General features: G+C 36.6%; 1 long non-coding RNA gene across 3 annotated transcripts in view; it reads left to right on the plus strand.

Moving 5' to 3' along the window:
- LOC104654045 overlaps positions 1 to 23,930 on the plus strand; it is a 136,208-nt gene that overhangs the window by 104,977 nt on the left and 7,301 nt on the right. The window contains exon 7 of one of the 3 annotated variants that reach the window (XR_746771.2): positions 15,518 to 15,593. The exons of the other annotated variants lie outside the window; for them this stretch is intronic. This is a non-coding gene — a long non-coding RNA (uncharacterized LOC104654045). Of the gene's footprint in view, positions 1 to 15,517; positions 15,594 to 23,930 lie in introns of those variants that run through there. 3 annotated transcript variants of the gene reach the window in all.

A 23,930-nucleotide genomic window follows, 5' to 3' on the forward strand; every position in this document is an offset into this window, starting at 1 on the left:
AGAGACGGGGTTTCACCGTGTAGACCAGGATGGTCTCGATCTCCTGACCTCGTGATCCACCCGTGACTATTTCTTCTTAAAAGAAAATGTGGCTGAAAAACTAACTGTTGGGTAATATGGTCAGAACCTGGCTGATGGTGTCATTCGTACCCCAAACCTCAGCATCACACAGTATACCCACTTAACAGACCTTCACATGTAACCCCAAATCTAAAATAAAAGTTGATAAAAAAAACAAAAAATTGTTTTTTCTGTTATAAAAAGGTTTCAGATTCCAAAGTCTAATATTTCCGTGTTGGTAAGATATGCTTTAATTAGGAAAAGTAAATACGTCACCTTTCCTTTGAAACTTTGAGTAGCATGATGTATGTTAGTGAAGGTTCAGAGACTCACATGGAAAGACAAAACCTATAGTCAGGCCTGAAAGAGTCACATAAATGATGTGGTTTTGTTTTTGTTGTTTTAATTTTACTTTAAGTTCTGGGATACATGTGTAGAACCTGCGGGTTTGTTACATAGGGATACATGTGCCATGGTGGTTTGCTGCACCCATCAACCAGTCATCTAGGTTTTAAGCCCAGCATGCATTACGTATTTGTCCTAATGCTCTCCCTCTCCTTGTCCCCCACCCCCCAACAGGCCCCAGTATGTGATGTTCCCCTCCCAGTGTCCATGTATTCTCATTGTTCAACTCCCACTTATGAGTGAGAACATGCGGTTTTTGGTTTTCTGTTCCTGTGTTAGTTTGCTGAGAATGATGGTTTCCAGCTTCATCCATGTCCCTGTAAAGGATACGAACTCATTCTTTTTAATGGCTGTATAGTATTCCATGGTGTATATGTGCCACACTTTCTTCATCCAGTCTGTCAAAGATGGGCAATAATTGCAAATCTGGATACCTGTGGTAGATAGCAAAAGTGTCTGACATGATGCTTCTCTCTCTGCCTACACACATGGTTTGGTCCCTCCCAGTCTAACTCTGGTTTTAGCTAATGGGATGACAGCAAACTTGATGCAAGCACAGACTTGCAATGTGCTTGCATGCTGGGGCCCAGGAACTCTGACCACTACCATGTGAGTGGGTCTTGGCTAACCTGGCAGAGGATGAAAGACACGTAGCCTAGTCTTCTCATCACCTTAGTTGGTCTTGAACCAATCACCAGAGTGCTAGTGAAACTATCTAGCTTCAGCCAAACCAGCTTACAGTTGAAGAAATCCCCAACTGCCCTACACATTTGTGAAAATCAATCCATATTATTATCCCAAGTGGCTAAGTTTTAGAGTAGTTTCTTACAGTGTGGAAACTGAATTATCCATTAGGTACTTGATAAATGATGGTAAAATATTAGTGTAGACATAGCTGAAATTTCTGAAGTCCCCTATGCTACAATTTAACCTACATTCTGTTAAAACAGAATGAGGACAAATTAGTGTTCAGTGGAAAGATAACTTGTGTGAGAATCTAAATTCATGCTCTCTCTGTTGCTTTTCCCATAATTATGTACAAGGTTTGGAACAGATGCTTAAGTTACCTGAATCTCAGGCTTTACAGCGTTTTCTTCATTAACCACTCTGTGAGTGCTGTAGTCCTCAGAGTTCTGTCTTTGGCTGCTGTTTTTCCCACTTGGCACAGTTTCCTTCCCTTTGTGAGCTAATTATGGCATAATTCCACTGTCCTCTATATACCCATTACTCCTGCATCTGCTTTTTGAGCTGAGATCATCTTTTCTCTGACATCCAGACTAATATACTAGAAATTTCAGCTACTTTCTTAGCATTTCGTACAGGTATTTCAAACATTAAAAAAAAGAAAAAATTAAAAATAAATAGAAAAAAGGAAGAAAAGAAATAAGAAGTAAGAAAGACAGAGGAAAGGAAGGAGAGAGAAAGAGAAAAACACCTATTTTCCCCCTTTATTTTTAGACTTACTTATTTTGTATTCTCTATTTCACCTGGTCACAACATCCTTTTCCTAGGTGATAAAAGGGTATCTATTCCTTAGTCCTTAAATCTAGTCAGTTATCAAGTTCTATTGATTTATCTTTGAAATATCTCTCAAATTCATGCACTCCTCTCTGTCCCTGTTTTAATACCTCTCTTCACATCTTCATTGTGTTTTACCTCAAACATGTAAAACATATCTCAGATGGCCTCTCTGCCAACAGTCATCTTTTTTTCAAAACTATTGAAAATCAGCAAAGTAATCACTTCAAAATGTAAATATGAAGATCCTTCCCATTCCTCCTGCATAGGATCTGTCCATTGTACACTGTCTCCTGCCAGCAAAAATCCAAGGTCCTCAACATGTTATGAAATATTTCATTGAGTTGTTGCTGTAATGGTGGTTGTTTTATTTTTTTTTTTCATTTTTTCTTATTTATTTTTTTTCTTAAGTAGAATAAGGAAGAGTATGAGTTCAGTTTTACATAAATTGAGTTATAGATACCAGAGACAAGTTTAAATGCAGATGTCAAATAGTCAAAATATTTTGAAATAACAGGTCTGGAGTCCAAGTAAAAGGGCTAGAATGTACATACAAAGATTATGCTGCATCCTCTCTGGATGATTTTTAGAATTTTCAAAGCCAGAGACCTGAGCTACTTCAAGACATAAAGAACGGGTGCAAGATGATGATCCACAAAGTAATGGGAATGGATGGCCAAAGAGGTAAGAAAACCAAAAGACTACAGGATAACAGAAATCACAGGGGAAATGTCTTTTAAAGAGTGAGTGCTTAACAAGTAAACCTGCCCCTGAAATTTCAAGAAAGATGACAACTGTGATGTGCCCTTCTGGTAATGACAACACGACAGCCTAACTCAGAAGGCTCAGGGGCTCCATCCATATTATGAGTTTGCTTATCAAATATGGCAGAGGCTTGAAGGAACTTTCATACACTTTTCTAAAATTCTTTTTGATGAAGAGGTTTACAGGATGTTAAAATAAAATTTTAGACACTAACAGGATTTAATCAACAGAAAAAAAAAAATCCACAAATCAGGCAGCCTCCAGAATCACAGTAGGTTCAGAGAGACTTCAGGGATGCCTTGTGGTCAGAACAAATTTATAGACAAAAGAAGGAGGTGATGTACAGAAATTGGAGGTGAGGTACAGAAGCAACTGGAGTGGTTACGGGTTGGTGTTTGCCTGATTTGAACACAGTATATGAATGGTTAAAGTGTGGCTGCTGCAACTGGCCAAGACTCCGATATTGTTACAGATGCATACTCCTAGGTTACAGTTTTCAATCTTGCCTACCTATGAATGGTTGAAGTGTGGCTGCTGGGATCGGCCAAGACTCAGCTATTGTTACAGATGAATACTGCTAAGTTAGATTTTCAGTCTTGTCTACCTATTAAGTTAGGTTACGGTTCCTCCAAAAGGACTCAAATATAGAAGAACTCAGTCCTTCTCAGGTCATATTTAGCTTGCTTTAACAAGTGGTAGATTCGTGTATACTCAAATTACATGTAAAACAATTGCCAATTGATAGATATTGTCAGAGAAGAGGATAGGTCACTGGAAGAGTTGAGAGAATAATAAATCTAATTTTTTCCTGCTGTACAGTAAAAAAAGAGAAAAAAGATTCTGAGCATCTTTGGAATCTGTTTGTATTACTAGCCTAATCAATAACGAAAACAAGGGAACACTGAACAGCCTCTATTTGCAGAGGTTTTTTTTTTTTTTTTTTTTTTCTTGAGATGGAGTCTCACTTTGTCTCCCAGGCTGGAGGGCAGTGGTGCAATCTATTCTCACTACAACCTCCGCCTCCCAGGTTCAAGAGATTCTTCTATCTCAGCCTCTTAGTTAGCCGGGATTACTGGAGTGCATCACCACACCTAGCTAATTTTTTTTTTTTTTTTTTTTTTTTTTAGTAGAGATGGGGGTTTTCACCATGTTGACCAGGCTGGTCTGGAACTCCTGGCCTCAAGTGATCCGCCCATCTTAGCCTCCCAAAGTGCTGGAATTACAGACACGAGCCACCGTACGCAGCCCAAGAAATGTTTAATCTTCTAATAGTCATATAATATTCAGGATTCCAAAAGGAAAGACTAGGTGCACGCAATGGGTATATTGAAAAGTATTTCATGAAGGACTATTTACGGAGTGGTCAAGGATCAGGTAGCTGATCAGGGATGCCGAGACTTCCAGGGACTAGCAGCACTGGGATGTGTTACCACTTCCAGGCCTCAGGGAGAACAGGGGGAGATTATTCATCAGGATCTAGTGACAGGGAAAGAGGGAAGAAAGAGGGGCCTCCCAACAGCATACAAAATTTTGGGAAACATAATCACAGTCACAAACAAAGTACTGAAGTTGAGATGGAACAGAGAAGAAATGCTCAGGTTATTCTCTTCCTATTCTCCTATTAGTCGAACCAAATCAGAAGCCAGGAGGTAACGAAGTTTGATGATGCATACCTAGGGCACAAGCATCTCAGGATACAGGACAGGACAGAGAATGGGAGAGGATGGGTTTGGGGGGGGAAATGGAGAAACAGTGACATGGTCCTCTAGCTAAAGGCAATATGCATTACCATTCTCCTCACTTTCTGAATATACAGCAGCAAGATGTCAAGGCAGAGTAAAAAGGCACCCACTCAAATGGGTTACCATTTGGAATTTTGATGTCTAGTCTTTAATTCAGAGAAGAGAGGTAATCTGATGTATAGGCTTAAAGGTTGATGGAGATTTGAATTCTGTTTCCACCACTTATAGTGGTATAACAGGCACAGAGCCTAGTCTGAGTCTCGGTTTCCCCATCTGTAAAAGTGGAATCATAATAAATTCTAAGAGTTTTATAAGGTGCTTGGCATCTAAATGCAGGGGTTTTTTTTTTTTTCTTTCTTTCTAGAATATCATGCTCACTCCCATGTGTGAGAGAGTGACATTGCATTTCATTAAAAATGTGACATTGCATTTCCAAATGTGTATACCCATCTAAGTGAAAAACTCTCAAAATCCCAAGCAATAAGCTAAAGAGTTGCAAAACTATCACCCCCAAGGACTTTTCCTTATTCAATATTTCAAGGTTATAAATAAATCCTACTTAAATGCGCACTTGTGACCTATACCATTTCAGAGATTGTTCCCTGATCCTTATTTTTCTTCCTCAAAGTTTTCACATGCCACACACCAAGACCCACACTTCTTTTCTTGTATACTTTAGGCATTAATTTCTTATCAAATGCAGTTCAGCACCAAATCACCATTTCCAGGGGGAAAAAAATGAGATCAAGGACAGGATCTTTCAAAAATCATTGGATTAGGTACTTATGGAAGCACCACCTTACATTTTGTTATTAATCAGATCCATTTGCATGCCACTAATATTCTGGGATTCTTATTATAACTGGCATTAATTGTGTCTTTTGGAGGTTGTGAATTCCAGACAATCCTGGTGGCTGGGAAGAATCTGAAAATGTGCATTTTCCATGTTGCTTGTGATGTGAGGAAACAATCCTACAGCCTTAAAATCCTTCATGAAATTAAATATTATCTTAAGAAATCCTAATTAAATTAATCTCCCACTCCATCTTCACTTTCATTTCTGTGACTTCATTCTAGGCTGGCCTGCATATGACCTGGAACACACTGGCTTCACATTAGATGAAATGTTACTAAAGCCTCAAAAAAAAAATAACCTTTTAATTACCTTTTAAACTCTATAAAGAGAATTCACTTTTTCGTGTGACATCATTCTATGTTTCGAGCATACTTATTTTATACCCTTGCTGTACTAATTTGTCTAAGTCTATACTGATAACCAACCAGATATTGAAATAGTAAAATAGATTTTTCTCTGTACGTTTCTACTCATACAAAGAGATTATAAGCAAAGAATTCCTCGATTTTCCCAATTTTGAATGTATTAATTAGGCCTTTATCTTATAGTTCTTTGCAAGGAAGAGCAGAAATAACAGTCTAGTTGGCATAATAACAAAGATTCTGAGGGAGCAAATGTTCCTTTAGAGACAAGTTATCATTTTGAAGTCACAGAAATAAAATCAAAGCCACTTTACAGTGATACAGTGACACATCAAGATGGTGCCATGAACATCAAATGTGCTGTGCACTAAAGTCATTACCACATTTCACAAAATGATACTCTGTTTTTTTTTTTTCCCTGAAGATTAAATAAAATGTAATGACCTCAAAATAAAATTGCAGTACACCAATTTCAAAATGGCAAACTTAAAAATTTCTACTTTAGGTTTTCTTTGTGTGTGTGTGTGACATTTTGGGGAAAGCAAAATTCTCACACATTTACCTCACCATTAGTTACCTGTTTAAAGCATGTACATTGGTCAGCAACTATATTTTTGTCATTTACTTCTCCTGATAGAAACCTAGCTAGGGTAGATTATTTGAGAAAAAAAAATTCTGGAGTTTTTTTTTTTACATAAAATGTATGGTTTGAAGTATGAAATGTTGAACAGAAATACGGAGTTAACTTATTTGGGTATACATTTAAACAATATTTTTAAACCACTGGGCTGAAAAAGCTTGATACATATGAAAGAATCATATTTAAATTATTTAAAAATTACCAAGCAAAGAACTTTGGTTATTTTCTGTAAATAACAGTAATTATAGGATAAGAAGGCATAGACACTTATATGATAAAACACATACAAATGGAACAAAAAGATAAAGTAACTTTCACAGAATGTCTTCCTTTTTTGTGACTGCAAGATCATTTTGAGCATATCCTAAAATATGCACACCTTTCTTTGGTCACCACTTATCTAAGTAATAAATAAGAGAAGTAGTGAAGAACATATATAACACAGGGAAAGGGATTGATGGAAACGGTGCTGCCATGATTACAGCTGCACATTGCAGATAAATGGCAGATGAAGTGCAGTCATCTAAAAAAGATGGATAAACAGATGAGGATTGCGACACAAAATATAGGTGAGACATCAGTGAAGAAGCAGAATGAGCACCTTCAAAACTTCTCTATAAGAGCAACAAAAGCAATGGCACACATTGTCAGAATAAAGTTTTGCAAAATTCTGGAGATTAAGCAGAGTCTTGGAGCAATCTCAATGTTTATTTAAAAATAACACTTGGATCTCAGAAAGGGGAGACCCATGACCTTTTAATTTGCGAATTGTCACCAATTCAAAAGACCATGAAATGCAGCATCCCTTCTCTTATTTGATCTCCTAGGAGCATATGACATTGTGGATCTTCTGTTGAACCACATTTTTCCTAAATGTTAGGATGCAACATTTCTATTACACTGGTGCAAAAGTAATTGCGTTTTTTGCCATTAATATATTTTTCTACTGATTTTCTGACTTCTTGTTTCCTTTGCACACTTTAAAGTTAGGTATTCCTCAAGATTATGACATGTGCCCTCTTCTTTTATCACTTTATAATATGTTTAGTATCCCATTCATTCCAAAGGATTCAATCACCATTGACATGCTGGTAACTTCCAATTTGGTGTAATTAGCTCACACTTCCCTGGTGTGTTCCGGGCTCTTAGCATCTTTGTGAATATAAATGCATACACTGTGACAATCTTAACACACTTACAATTTTGGATCTCCTAAATCTCAGAATCCATTCCAAATCCACGGTTCCAAGCTCCTTCAGTTGCTTTATAATTTTAGCTCCTTTCCATCAGTAACTGACTCTATTTGGAAAATATTCAATACCTTCTGATGAAACTTGCTATTATTTTTTATTAAAAATATGCTTCCTCATGTTCCGCTACTATGTGATTGGCTTGAACACATACATCTTTGGCAGAGTCCCAGAATGAGATTTTGAGGAACTTTTTCATAACTACTTAGGATTAGAAATAAAAGGGAAAAATAACTCTTGCTATTTCATTTGACTGGGAGGTTTAATTGGTTAAAGGAGCCAATGAAAGTGAGTAGAGTTTCAATGCTGACGGTTTTAACATCTCAAGTTTGCCCTATTTACTGAACACGTTGGGAAAAAAGTATGGATAAAAGATCAGAATGAGCACAAAGAAATGGTTTTCCATTGTAGAAAGTAATCAGCCACTCTGGGAATGGTTTCCAACAGTAACTATGAAATCATCCATGCTGCCAGTTGACATTAGAAATAACACTGCAACTATGTTTAAAGTGAAAATTTTCTGAGAAGTTCAAGAGCAGCCAAGAAAAGACATTAGGAACTCCAAATTCCAGACACACCCTTCCCTGATAAAAATCTTGATTTTGGTCATCTGTTAAATCAGCTGTGGCACTTATTTTAAGATCTTATTTGTGTGTGTACGTTCCTTAGAATTACCTATATACAAAATCCTGTTATCTGTAAATTAGAGATAGTTTTGCTTCGTCCCAAATAATCAGAATACATTATCTTTCTTTTCCTTGGCCAATTGCCTTGGCTAGAACCTATAATAAAACATTAAATAAAAGTGGGAAGGGAGGACATCCTTGTCTTATTAAGATTTTTGAAAGATTTCGATACCATCTTGTTGATAGACTTTTAATCAATGAATAAAGGCCTTTGTAACCTCAGTATGGTTTCAGGATTTATTTTTTTCCCTGAACTGTTCAGACACATAAGTGATAAATGGGATCTGAATATTAGTTTATGTAGACTTGCTCTTTCTACTGCCGAGAAAATAATCCTATAGTGTGCTTTAACTTAGCTTTGCAGTCTGAGCACAGGATTTGTTCTTTTTATACTCAGGGTCTTGTCCTAACTTATTTTTATTTCTTCCTTTTGCCTCTGTCAGCTTGCTTTATCTTACTACCATAAGCCATCCAAGACCACCTTGAGTTCAAAATAGGAATTGTATTCAGTAACGTTTATGCCTGTGGAGTGAGACAGACCAGATTTGACTCTGCCCTCGCCCAAGGGCATGATCTTTAATTATGAAAATCCCCAGTCCTTCATCTTCTTCATCTTAACATGATAGTAACAATAGTATACAGGGTTGCTGTGAGTAGTGCAATCAGCATAAAAGAATCAGTCAGTGATCAGGTCGGGTGTGGTGGCTCATGCCTGTAATCTCATCACTTTGGGAGACCAAGGCAGGCGGATCACGAGGTCAAGAGATAGAGACCCTCCTGGCTAACACAGTGAAGCCCCATCTCTACTAAAAATACAAAAAATTAGCCGGACATGGTGGTGGGCGCCTGTAGTCCCAGCTACTCGGGAGGCGGAGGCAGGAGAATGGCATGAACCCGGGAGGCGAAGTTTGCAGTGAGCCGAGATCGCGCCACTGCACTCGGCGACAGAGGGGACTCCAGTCTCAAAAATAAATAAATAAATAAATAAATCAGTAATCATAATGACAGTGACCAATGTTTATTATTATTATTATTTAATGCATTAAATAAGGTAAATAAGGAAACAACATTGGCATGCCACTACTTTCATGTGTCTCAGAATATAAAAATCCAACAGGAGAAAAATAGATGCGCATAGATTGCTTATGTGTGTTCTTGCATTTATCTCCATGGTGCCAAGCCCATTTCTGTAAGGTAAGCCATCAGTCCCAGCTTTCCAGTGAAAGATTATCCACTCTGGGAGCTCAGTTCCTGCATTATTCATGCCATTCTGCATGCAGCTAGATTTATGTGTCAGGAAAAACATACAAATGGAATCCGATTTACTTGCACAAGTTCCTGAACCATTGGATTTATGTTTGAGTAAATAAAGACATATGTCTTATAGGTATTGACTTCTCTTCTCTTTAGAAATAGAAGTGTAATGCTACAACTTCTTTTCTTGGCAGGCGTAGACTTCTAAAGTTTTGAAAGCAGTGCAGCCTCAAATTATATACTTTCAATTTTCAGATGTGTTCATTATACTTTGCTATTTGCATTCAGCACTTTCAGCATTAAAACAATGGAAAAATCTACAACTCCGGACCACTGTGAAAGGTTCAACATTTCCTAGCTTAGCTACAAATCATAGAGGCAGCTACAATAAGGAATTCAGATGTAAAAACTTATTCAAGCCTTCCTCAAGCTACCTAATGTTTAGGTTACAGATATCTTCCAAAATCACCTCAGCAAATTGTACATTTAGCATTGCCATGAACTGTTCCTCAGGAGGGCCCTACCTGACTTCAGGACTTTCATCTAGCCTTGATGCATTGTATTCATTTTGCAAGAATGTCAAGGTCATGAAACAAAGACTGAGAAACTGTCATAGACCAAAGGAGACTATGGAGATATGACAACGAAATGCTGTGTGGTATTCTGAATTGTATCCTAGAGCAGAAAAAGGATATTAATGGAAACGGTGGTGAAATTTGAATCAAGTTTGAGGTTTAGTTAATAGTAATGTATCAGTGTTGCTTTCTTAGTTTTGACAAAAATGAGACGGCAGTACAAAATGATAACATTATGGGGTATGTGGGAACATTATGGGGTGTACGTTAAGGGTGTATGGGAACTCCACTATCTTTGCAACTTCGCTGTACCTGTAAAATCGTTTCAAACTAAAACGGTTTTTTAAAAATAAACAACAGTAATAAAAACACTTTGAAATTTAAATAACCATTGCTTTTCTTTGGTAAACAATTTTACATACAAGAAAGAAAGTCACCTCCAGGTGACACATAGCCAGTTTTTCTCCCTTTGTATCTTTCGATGTCTAAGATTTTATGAAACTCAAAAAATTACTGAGTCTGCCTGTGGCAGCAACACATTTTGAAACCCACCTGATGTAAATGAATGTTTATTTGGTTGTTTATGCTAGAATCTACAGTTACTTCTGCTGTTCTAGAAAGCGTATCTACCACCAAAACCTGAACACATTTTTTTTTTTTTTTTTTTTTTTTTTGAGACAAAGTCTTGCTCTGTCGCCCAGGCTGGAGTGCAGTGGCGTGATCTCAGCTCACTGCAAGCTCCGCCTCCCGGGTTCATGCCATTCTCCTGCCTCAGCCTCCCGAGTAGCTGGGACTACAGGCGCCTGCCACCTTGCCCAGCTAATTTTTATGTGTTTTTAGTAGAGACAGGGTTTCATAGTGTTAGCCAGGATGGTCTCAATCTCCTGACCTCGTGATCCACCAGCCTCGGCCTCCCAAAGTGCTGGGATTACAGGCGTGAGCCACCGCACCCGGCCCGGAACACATATTTTATCAGAAGACATGAAAGTGAATTTATTGAATCTTTGAAGCTTAAGTCATAATTTTAAAATAAAAAAATCGAATTAGGATTAATGAGAGATATTATAGATAAAATCGAGATTTTTTGTTTACATTTCACGTTATAACAATGACAGGAAACAGAAGGCTGTTTGGATTTATTATTCTTTAAAGGGGGAAAAAAAGCACTTGTAGAGTTAGACAACACGAGGTATAGATTCTCCACCTTTCTCTCCTCCCATGAAAAATGTATTTTAGGAGTATTTGGGCAAGGAGGAGCTTTCTGAAGAATGACACTAAGAATTAAAATGTATCAAGATGTTTCCGTTTAAAATCAGTCTTACATTTATGTTAAATGAAGTAATAATTGATAAAACAATATTAAGTTGAACAGATCTATCAGAGAACTTAATTATTACTCTTAGTGGAATGAAACCAGTGAAATATATAATGTTTTGGATCCTTAAATCTAATACTAAATAATTATTTTTTACAGACTCAGAGGCCCCTGATTAAAGAATATAAATATGCTGAATTATGTTCAATAGACGTCTGTCATATCCACTTAAGGTTTAATGAAGTCCATAAAATTTGCACGTATACATCTTAAGATACATTACGAAATGTTTCCAAAGTACCAATTTTGGTTTACTTTAAAATGTTTTTAAAATTTCAGTCACTGTGAGTATTGAATGTCTAGCATATATTACACAGCAATTTTAGCAATGGTTATACACAAAGAAAATAGAACATCTGAGTTTATTTGGTCTCATTTGTTTGTAAAAGCCGTGATGTCATACAACTACCTAACTACCTGAATGGTGTTAGAATTATGTTTTTCTGCCTGGTGGCTTATTGTCAGGTCAAGAAGGGAGTAAAATTTAAGTTTTTCAAATTATATATGAAAAGAGAAATTGAATCTTCACAGTTTAAGTTACAAATGGCATAGTTTTGCTGCAGACTTTAGTTGCTTTCATAATCACAAGCATTCTTGGAAAATAGCATCTCTGCACCAATTACGGACTTTTACATAAATTTCTCTAGGTCTCACAGTAGATACCTTGCAAAGCAAATATCTGCCTGTGAAGGAGACTCCTGTACTTTAATTTTCATGAAACAATGTCTTTACCCTGTTGCTTACAACTCAGGTAATCAATTGCTGTTTCTTTATTGAGTCATATTTAAAATCAAGCTAAAATCAATTTAAAATTTTTTGTCAATGAGTCTTTTAAAATTTGTAATGTGTGACTTCTTTCTCATTCTAAGTATACATAAGCATTCACATCTATTTTTGCATTTGTAGTTTTTAAAACATTTCTTAAGGAGAGTCCTCAGAATTGTAGAAACTTCAGACCTTACATAACCTAAATCTGCATCTATATGCAAAATGACTTTCAATCTCGGAATTACCTTGGCAATGGCACATATTAGATCCAAAGCTACCTGGAGTCCTGTAGCCCCAGGAGACAATAATGAACATCTGTGGACACAGAGTCACTTATAACATAGATGCAGGATGAAAAATGGCAGAGCATGGCAGGCTGAACCTAGCTTCTCTCTCCCTGCTTGACTAGAACTTGCCTGGGTCTCCACTTCTCCACAGTTAGGGCTGAATTTCACAGCCTGCATAGTTTGCAGAATCATCCTCAACACTTTTATTTAGCTGGATGCCCACTTATGCTCCCACTCCACCCCCCGCTAGCCTTGGTCTTGGGTTGCCATGCTTCTCATGGTAGGTTAGTGTTACTAATCTCATATGCTCCCCTTGTGAGGGCTCAATTTCCCCTCCCATAATTATTTTACAGCAATAAACAATAACTTACTTCATATAATCTGGACTAAAAGGTATTTCTAGGAGCGACTGAAAGGAACTTCCCTCTATATTTGAAAGGATGGTGTGAAATGACCTATATTTTTAAGTGATGTTTTAACTTTTAGACTGCACATCAAAACAAATTAGTAACAAAAAGATATTTATTTTAAAGTTTTAGGAAACTAGTGCAATATATTTTAAAGCTAAACATGCCAAGGATGTGAGAGATCTAGAGATAGGCTACAGAATGCATCTATAGTTTTGTCTAGCATGCAATATTGTCTAGGATGCAAAATGGGAGAAACCTAAGTATAACTTATCAAGGCAAAATAGCAAATAGAAGTAATAGATTAGATCAATAGTAAAATTATTTAGAAAGGCGTTCCTTTCTAGGCCAGGTGCGGTGGCTCACGTCTGTAATCCCAACACTTTGGGAGGTCGAGGTGGGCGGATCACCTGAGGTCAGGAGTTCAAGACCAGCCTGGCCAACATGGTGAAACCCTGTCCCTACTAAAAATACAAAAATTAGCTGGGCATGATAGCATGCGCCTGTAATCTCAGCTACTCAGGAGGCTGAGGCAGGAGACTCACTCGGACCTGGGAGGCGGAGGTTGCAGTGAGCTGAGATTGTGTCATTGCACTCCAGCCTGGGCAACAAGAGTGAAACTCCATCTCAAAAATAAAAATAAAAAAAAAAAGAAAGGTGTTCTTTTCTATTCTTAAAAATTAATGATAATTAATATATAAAAACCATATATATGCATTTATACATATATGCATGCGCACGCACGCACACACACACACACACTCCTCCTTCCTCCAGTAAATATAAGAATATTCTGAACAAAAACTCATTCTTTCCATATGAATAGCAATTTATATAGTTAATTTTTAAATGTTTAAACTTCTTTGTATAATAGTTTATTATTGGACCCCATTTTCCCCATTTGGTCATAAAAATGATCTACTTTTACAATGGTATAGTATCCTGCAGCAATCATTTTTCTTCTCCTCCTCCTGCTCCTCCTCTTCTTCTTCCTCATCTTCTTCTAAGCTCCATTATAACCTGTATTCACATTTGCAGCTTTCAGAAAGAGCCAAACTGTACAGCAAAGAAAAACACCATAAATTCATGATGAAATTCTACTTTGGGTATTTTTTAATATACTCTCCAGTCTGCAAAGAGTAAATTAATGGGGATTTCTAATTTTGTTCTTCAGAATGAAATAGTGTCTGGTTGTTGAATTCCTGAGCTACTAATATATTTTCAAGCCTGACATTGTCCATTTTACATGTGGAAAGACACCTTCTAATTCAGTAAGTCAATTAATATTGTGAAAAGCAGTTGTCCATTTTTTTCTGTCTTCCCTGTACCGTAATACTTTCTTGGGTCCAAATGAAAGCAAAGAACGTGTGTTTTTCTTATTTCCCGGATTCTCTGGTCCAAATAAACCTTTACTTCTTGTCACACCATTAATTATCTAGGCAGTCTATACAAATTATTGTCTTCCTTCAGCAATTTTTTATCTTTTGAAGTCATAGATATGTATTTCTCCAAACTAAACGAATATTTACTGACTTCCAAGATACGATAGGTAACATGCTGCTAAGTACTTTCCTGTCATCTCGCTTAATATACCTAATACCCTGTGCAACAGAGAGTATTGCTGCTAATTTGCATATAACAAAGAGAATGATTAGAACTTTTAAACAAATTAACTGAGTGTGCATCACTGGCTAGTGGCAGCAGGAGTTTCCCATTCTCATGCCAGTTCTGTGGTCACAAAGAGGAAGGACTTTGAAATGACACTTAATGAACCAGTCTCTGCACCTGCAGGCTCTGGGGTCTGCAGAAAATTACTTAACTACACTAAACCTCAATTATCTTATTTATAAAGTGGAGATCCAAAGTACTACAGAAGAGATTTATTGATTATTAAATGAAATGATGTATTAAAAGAATTTAACCTTAGGAAAGAACATCAGAAGCTGCAGCTAACAGAGGCGTCCAGTTCTTCCCGAACCCAAATCCAGTGCTTTCCACTAAATTATAGACACTGTTCATTATAATTGTTCCATATTGTCTGAGCATGGTGGTTAATGCCTGTAATTCCAGCACTTTGGGAGGCTGAGGTTGGAGGATAGCTTGAGGCCAGGAGTTTGAGACCAGCCTGGGCAACATAGAGAGATCTTGTCTCTACAAAAAAAAATAAAAAATAAAAATTGCTCAAGCATGGTGGCATGTGCCTGTGGTCCTAGCTACTCAGGAGACTAAGGTGGGAAGATCGCTTGAGCCTAGGAGTTTGAGGCTGCAGTGAGCTATGATTATGCCACTGCATTCCAGCCTGGGCAAGAATCTATGACGTTTCACTTTCATGTGCAAAACCAACATAATCATATACATTAGTAGGCACCTAGCATCCCATATAATGTCCCTGCCATTTTCACTCTCAGGTAACTGACTCCACACTCCAACATCATGCCAGGACTCCTAATTGCATTATATTTTACCAAGTATAATGCATCAAGAAAAAAGGTAAAACTCAGTATTCAAGAAGCATAACATATATTTGAGCAAGTGGGAAACTAGAGAATCTTTGTTTTTCATTACAGACTTCTCTACAGCCGACTTTGCTGCCTGCCTTAAATGGAAATAAAAAAGGAAGGCTTAATGGAAAACTCTCTTCTATAAGTTAAAAATCAAATTTGTGAAGACTTTATTAAGGAAAACCAAAACAACTTTCCATGTCTGGTTTTAAACATGGAGCCAAATGTCCTATTCCTAACAAGTTGTGGGGAGCAGCAGGAGAGAGGGTAGAGCAAAAAAGCTTTAAAAACTAATGTTCTTGATAGAAAGACAGGCTTCCATTGGCTATTTAGGTTTAACTGTTGTGGGTCTCCAGTGTGACCTCGTGGGATACAGCTCATTAAGCGATTGTATGAAAACATAAGAAAATAATTTTATCCAAACGGTAGCCACTCCAAATTTTCATCTCGAGTTAACCACAAGTTCTTAATGTTTCATTAGTAGAGGGGAATGTTCAAATTCAGAAATGCATAAGTGAACTCGCCAAACGAAGGCGTACATCCTATTTGGTTTCTGGTTCTGGGCAAAAGTTCAGACAACTGTGTATTTTATCAAAAGTATAAATACTTTTCAATGTGTATCCAATTACCATGCAGATCTCTAAAGTGAAATGTGTGCAGTTTCTGAAGCACCCAAACCTCTTTTCTAAGCATCAAAAGCAACTGGCTCATGTTAAATGTCTCCTCTATTTCTATCTTTAGAGTTCTGCATGGTCCATACTCTAGGACAGAAACAGGATTAGAAAAGACTGACTCTTGTAGCCCATCCAAACCACATACAGATTCTGCCTGGTTCCGATAAGTTAGAAATACTGTTGGGCTGAATTTATGCTACCGAAATAATTTCAGTGTCTTATTCTCTTTCCAGGGACTTGTGTAAGGACTTAACACTCAAATTGGGAAATGATTAATTTATTGAAAGCTTTGGGCTGGGCGCGGTGGCTCAAGCCTGTAATCCCAGCACTTTGGGAGGCTGAGGCGGGTGGATCACGAGGTCAGGAGATCGAGACCCTCCTGGCTAACACGGTGAAACCCCGTCTCTACTAAAAATACAAAAAACTAGCCGGGCGCGGTGGCGGGAGCCTGTAGTCCGAGCTACTCGGAGGCTGAGGGAGGAGAATGGCGGGAACCCGGGAGGCGGAGCTTGCAGTGAGCCGAGATGGTGCCACTGCACTCCAGCCTGGGCGACACAGCGAGACTCCGCCTCAAAAAAAAAAAAAAAAAAAAAAAAAAAAAAAAAGAAAGCTCTGATTTCCAACTCTGAATTAGTAAATTTTAAATACCTCAGGCTATTGGAAATCTCTCTGGTGTCTAAACCAATTAACAAAATCAAGAGTGGACATAAGGTAACCTACATTGAGTTTGGTTTTACACTAATAGCCAAATCACATAAGATGGAAGAAGAGAATAATCCATGATGTAGATTTAGATAAACCCTAATAAGAAAGGCAAAAATCTCCTCCAGAATACAACCATGATAAACAGTAGTCCAAATTATTTTACTTTTAAAACTAGAAGCCCAGAGATGCTTCAAAAGATGCATGCTCACAAGAAACACTAATTTTAATTCACTCCCTATCCAAGGAACATGCTACCTGGAAACTATGATGCTTTATATAAATGCTAATGTCATTTTTAATTTTTTAAAAATGTTATTAAACAATATTGACTTTTTTATTCAATCAGAGGAGTTCTGAAATTTTAAATGTAGTAAGGATGTAGTCAAATTCTTTATGAATATAAACTGTTTCATTGTATAAAACTGTATTTGAGTAATATGCAAGTCCTAAAATGTGTGATGGATTTAAAGGAAGGACTAGTAAATTTCTTAAGAACATCTCCTACTGTCCTTTAGAGATGTCTACTACCTTGATTTCATTTGTGTTCCCACAGACTACTGTCTCCTAACTGGCACCCCTGACTCAGGTAGCACGCCTGAAAACAGGTTCACCATCATCATCTTAAAACTGCTCAGCTCTGATTATGTCAATCCTCAGCTTAAAACCCTGCAATAAATCCCTATGACCTATGAAGAATAAAGTTCAATATAAGCTCTTAGCATTATGAACAGTGCCTTTGGTGGTTTCCAATTCTATCAATCATTTATCTTCCCTGTACTCCCTATACAAACCATGATCCCATGACAACAAACTGCTTGTAGTTGCTTAAAGATACCGTGCTCCTTTTGGGTTCCATATTAGAAGACTGGATAAAGAAAATATGACAGATAGATAGATAGATAGATAGATAGATAGATAGATAGATAGACAGACAGATAGATAGATATAGACAGACAGATAGATAGATAGATAGATAGATAGATAGATAGACAGATATAGATAGATAGATAGATAGATAGATAGATAGATAGATAGATAGATAGATAGGTATAATGGAATACTATGCAGCCATAAAAAAGAACAGGATCATGTGCTTTGCAGGGACATGGATGGAGCTGGAGGTCATCATCCTTAGCAAACTAACAAAGGAACAGAAAACCAAATACCATATGTTCTCACTTATAAGTGGGAGCTAAATGATGAGAACACGTGGACCTATAGAGGGGAACGACACATACTGGGGCCTTTGGGAGGGTGGAGGGTGGAGGATGGGAGGAGGGAGAGGATCAGGAAAAATAACTAATGGGTACGAGGCTTAATACCTGGGTGACAAAATAATCTGTACAACGAACCCCCATGGCTAAATTTACCTATACAACAAACCTGTACTTGTGCCCCTGAACTTATAAATTTAAAAAGAAGGAAAAAATGCAAAAAACAAAAAAAAAGACACCATGCTAATTAATACCTACTTGTCTTCACAACTCACAATGTTCCTTTTGTCTGGAATAAGCCATTCCACTCCTTCAACAACCTATCTCCTTGGAATGTTTGGGAATCAGCTCATTGTTTATTGCTGTAAAATAATTATGGGAGGGGAAATTGAGCCCCCACAAGGGGAGCATATGAGATTAGTAACACTAACCTACCATGAGAAGCATGGCAACCCAAGACCAAGGCTAGCGGGGGGTGGAGTGGGAGCATAAGTGGGCATTCAGCTAGATAAAAGTGTTGAGGATGATTCTGCAAACTATGCAGGCTGTGAAATTCAGCCCAAACTGTGGAGAAGTGGAGACCCAGGCAAGTTCTAGTCAAGCAGGGAGAGAGAAGCTAGGTTCAGCCTGCCATGCTCTGCCATTTTTCATCCTGCATCTATGTTATAAGTGACTCTGTGTCCACAGATGTTCATTATTGTCTCCTGGGGCTACAGGACTCCAGGTAGCTTTGGATCTAATATGTGCCATTGCCAAGGTAATTCCGAGATTGAAAGTCATTTTGCATATAGATGCAGATTTAGGTTATGTAAGGTCTGAAGTTTCTACAATTCTGAGGACTCTCCTTAAGAAATGTTTTAAAAACTACAAATGCAAAAATAGATGTGAATGCTTATGTATACTTAGAATGAGAAAGAAGTCACACATTACAAATTTTAAAAGACTCATTGACAAAAAATTTTAAATTGATTTTAGCTTGATTTTAAATATGACTCAATAAAGAAACAGCAATTGATTACCTGAGTTGTAAGCAACAGGGTAAAGACATTGTTTCATGAAAATTAAAGTACAGGAGTCTCCTTCACAGGCAGATATTTGCTTTGCAAGGTATCTACTGTGAGACCTAGAGAAATTTATGTAAAAGTCCGTAATTGGTGCAGAGATGCTATTTTCCAAGAATGCTTGTGATTATGAAAGCAACTAAAGTCTGCAGCAAAACTATGCCATTTGTAACTTAAACTGTGAAGATTCAATTTCTCTTTTCATATATAATTTGAAAAACTTAAATTTTACTCCCTTCTTGACCTGACAATAAGCCACCAGGCAGAAAAACATAATTCTAACACCATTTAGGTAGTTAGGTAGTTGTATGACATCACGGCTTTTACATTCAGAAGTAAGACAGCTGGAACATATATGGTGGTAGGAGACTTTCCTATGTGCCTCATTATGTTTCACTCCCTCCTGTAGGCTACCTCCCCACCTTCATGCACTTTTATTATTGCGTGCTTTCATTCATCAGTCTTTTCATTATTTCAGTACATACCCAGGTTTGAGTTCTATTATTAGATCTCCAAATCTTAGCAGGAAGAAGTAACATTTTACATTATACTGGTTTTCTCTAAAATATCTTACAAAATTCACATCTATAGTGGAGTTATATTCTTTGGACTGAAATAAGCACCCACATTAGGGATCTTTTGACTAATTTAATATGTGCAACTGTATACATAGGTGACCTTTTCGTTCGTTTGTCTGCTTTTTTAAGGTCAAAAATCATTCTCCACATATGGCTGACAAATATTTTATTAAGAATCTTTAATTATCCTCTGCCAGGATTTGCACAAGATAAACATCTGCAACAAGATGCCACTACGTCCTTTTAAATATTTTAGAATTAGGTGGAACACATAAACTGTGCTGCAGTCTTATTTTTAAAAATGAGGTGCTGAAGGCAGAGAAAATACAGGAACAGCATGCTTTTGGTGTGTTTCTGTCTTTGACATAAAAATGACAAAACTCTATCGACAAAAAAGGGAAAATACATTCCATTAAATACCACAATTTTATAAACAAACAGAAACACACATGTAAAACCCCATAATGAATTTCTTAAAAAGCATTTTTTCTAGGAAGAGGTTTTTCTTTTTAGTTGTCAAATGCAAGCACTCAACAGATTAAGCTTTTGCAAAACAAAATCGTCTGATATTATCAGTAATGGCAAAAACTACAATTACATTTGCACCAACCTGCAGTTCAAAGTGTTGCCTGTATTACTTACTCCATCTCTTCATTCATTCGCTGGATATTGTGTGCCTACCGCAGCCTCTGTGCTGAAGTTAAAACATTGTACGTGGTTTTTTTTCTGTTGGTTTGTTTGGTTTTGTTTGTTTTGTGTGTATGTGTGTATTGTGGAGGCAGGGAAGGGAACAAGAAAGAACAAAACAAAAAATAACAGCAAAATCAACAAGACAAGAATTTAGCTTTGTAAACCTGACATTCCACCTGTCATAATAAGTCTAAGTACAAGGGAGGAGAGGATGGAGGATGTGAAATGTGCATAGCTTAAAAAAAATAGCCTGTGTTCAAAATGCCAAATTCTTAATATAAATTAGAAAAAAGTAACCCTTAGCCAAATCTTTACATTTAAATATGTTTTAAATTTGACATTATAATAGTTGCAAAATTTTTGACTGAATGTCTTTTAAAATTTATTTAACCAGTTTTATTTTGAATTTTTGTTTCTACTATATTGCTGTTGTAAATAAAGATGCACAATAACATCTTTTTACATAAGTATTTGGTCAATCTCTGTTTTCTTAGGATAGGTTTTTAGAAATAGGGTTAATAGGTCAACTTTAAGTCTGACTGATATATATTATCCAATTACTTGCAGAATGGTATCCTAAATTTAAATTTTCAATTTTTTAATATTATATGAGAATGCCTAATTCATTTTCAATATTTGTCAACTTATTGTTGAAAATGTATTGTGTATTAATATTTAGCTGGCATTAGTTCCTCAAAGAGCCTTTTTAAAAGTCTTTTTTAGAAAATTTTTTCCAAATGTGAATGTTTTATCTGTTAATTACCTATTTATGTGTTTTCCCCATTTTATGTCTTCTGGGTGTAAGTTTTCCTTGTTTACTTATTAGCAAACTTTATGGACTGTATATTTCCCCAGAGTTTATAGTTTGGCTTCCCATTTAAAATAAGATAGCCTTATACTTCTTCACTTAACTTTCCCGTGTGCATTCTCTTCACCAGTGGTATATTTTCCTTTGTTTTTAATGCTGAGATAATCGTTCCTAATTCTATACAACAAGTAAATATTTTCTTCAAGTTTTTTTCTTTTCTTTTCTTTCTTTTCCTGTTTTTTTTTTTTTTTTTTTTTTTTTTGAGATGGAGTCTCACTCTGTCACCAGATTGGAGAGCAGTGGTGCAGTCTCGGCTCACTGCAACCTCCGCCTTCTGGGTTCAAGTGATTCTCCTGCTTCAGCCTCCTGAGTAGCTGGGACTACAGGTGCACGCCAACATGCCCAGCTAATTTTTGTATTTTTAGTAGAGACAAGGTTTCACCGTGTTGGCCAGACTGGTCTCGAACTCCTGACCTCAGGTGATCCACCTGTCTCGGCCTCCCAAAGTGCTGGGATTAAAGGAGTGAGCCACTAAGCCCAGCCTCTTTGAATTATTTTTGGGTCCCTTTTTATTGTTGAATCAATGTGGAATTTATTTTGATGTGTGGTTTGTGGTGATGCTCTGACAGTATGCTGTTCACAATTATCGAAGTCCCATACAACTATTGGTTAATCATTTCCTTCCCTATAGATTTTGTTACTCCACCTTTAAAAACAGAACTAAATTGATACATCCATACAGCTTATTTTTCAGATATCTCTTCTGCATGATTGATTCGTCCATATATTCTTGCTTGAGTGCCATACTATTTAAATTAATATAGTTTAACCATATGTTTTAATATATGGCAGGAGAAACCCACTCTTACTTGTGGTGACTGGACCTTTTATATGTATTCTTATTAGTCTTCACTCTTCTTTTTCACTAGAACCCTGGTGACCAGATAATTGAGTGATAGCTACCCTGTTTTCTAGCTAGCCCAGATCTTGGTCTTTAAGTCAGGGCCACTTTTGAGAAAATGAAGGGGAAAGAGTGAACTGTTTTCCTTTTTCAGGTTTTGCATTAGGCATAATGTCAGTCTGTCCTCATTTATTTTTTAATCCAACTCTTTAAAGATAGATGAAAATCACTCCAGATTCTAACAATGTAAACTTTCCATTTTAATTTTTAATACTACTAAAAGTTTTTAACATTTCTAAATTATGATTAATTTTTCATGAGTAAATTGAGAAATCATTCGTCAGGACCTGTTTGCCTGAAACCCAGAAAGCCCTGTTTTTCTACATCACCCTGTTATAGAGGTTGGTCAAAACTTGCAAAGGAGTATATCATATGTGAGAAACAAAGAATTAATGCAGATTATTCAGGATAGAACAATAGAAGGAAGAGAAAGGTGCACTTTGTCGGGAAAGACAGTAGTTCTAATTGTCTGGAGTTACAAACCTAGATACTCCCAACCTAATAATCTTCCTATTCCATTTTGCTTTTTGTGTTCTGTGAAACACTATAACAATTATATTAAATGTTTTCTACAGAAATCAATTTTAAAATATAAAATTTATAAGATTCTAATGAATGCTGTACATTTGTAATCTAGTTTTTAAAAATATACATATATTTTAGAAGGTTATATACATAAATATATATATGCATATTTATAATATAAAACCTCAGATATTATACTTTGCTTTCAGCATTGTTTTGAGTTACATTTACATCCTTTAAGAGTTTCTGAACATTTCTGACTAGCACTAAAGTTGTGGGCTCATTTCTTCAGGGTCTTATTTCTTGTGCTCCAATTTGCTGATGTTGAAATGTCTCATACTGCTGGGCACAAATATTCCAAACATTACTCACAGAAATTAAAAGAAAGTGAACCATATTGGAATGGAATTATTCATTCAATTCAATGCAGTCTAACATGGCTAATTCCATGCGGGAGTCTTAAGTTTAAATAAACTTTCCATGGCAATCTATTTTCTGAAGACTTTTGCTTTGTTTGAATTCTTTTATAGAAGGACATTTTCTTCCATATGTTTATTCTCACAGACAAATACAGGAAAAAGCCCACTTGCTCTTGTTGACCTTTCTGCTTAGCAACTATTACTTTTCTTAGCTCAAAGGTAATTCTTTATTCAAGAGGGCCTTATTTAGAACACATGATAGGCATTCAGAGTTTTCCAGTAGCCTCTGAACACTACAGAGTATTTATTTACATTGTATGAAATTAGAGGAAATGAAGGGGTATGCATTTGAACTGGAAGCAATAGCCCAATTCTCTTTATAGAGAGATTTCAGTCAATGTCACTTTGGGGGGTGGTGGGGAAGAACTCAGATTACAGACATTTTAAACAATATAGATTTTTGTTACCTAACAATGAAATACATCATTTTGCTTTTCTCAATAAAACCCAGGCTGTGAGTTATGGGCTATTTCTATTCTATGCATTGGCTAAGAGTACATTTCAATCCCTGTCTTTGCAAACTAAGACATCTGGAGTGATCTCTGTTGACACAGCCCAAATGAAACAACTTTAGGGAAATATATTATTTGAAAAGGACTTGGATGCATCTAATAACATATCTGATGTGCTGTGAGCCCATGCATTTGCACATAGATCATTAATAAAAGAAAATCAGTGAACAACTGGTATCTAGTATGCTACAAATGGGATTTGTATTGGAATGGTTTTGATTAAAACAAAACACGGCTTTTGTCATTTCCATTGCTTAAAAAGTGTGAATGGT

Source organism: Rhinopithecus roxellana, chromosome 19, assembly GCF_007565055.1.
Source record: "Rhinopithecus roxellana isolate Shanxi Qingling chromosome 19, ASM756505v1, whole genome shotgun sequence".
NCBI classification, from domain to species: domain Eukaryota; kingdom Metazoa; phylum Chordata; class Mammalia; order Primates; family Cercopithecidae; genus Rhinopithecus; species Rhinopithecus roxellana.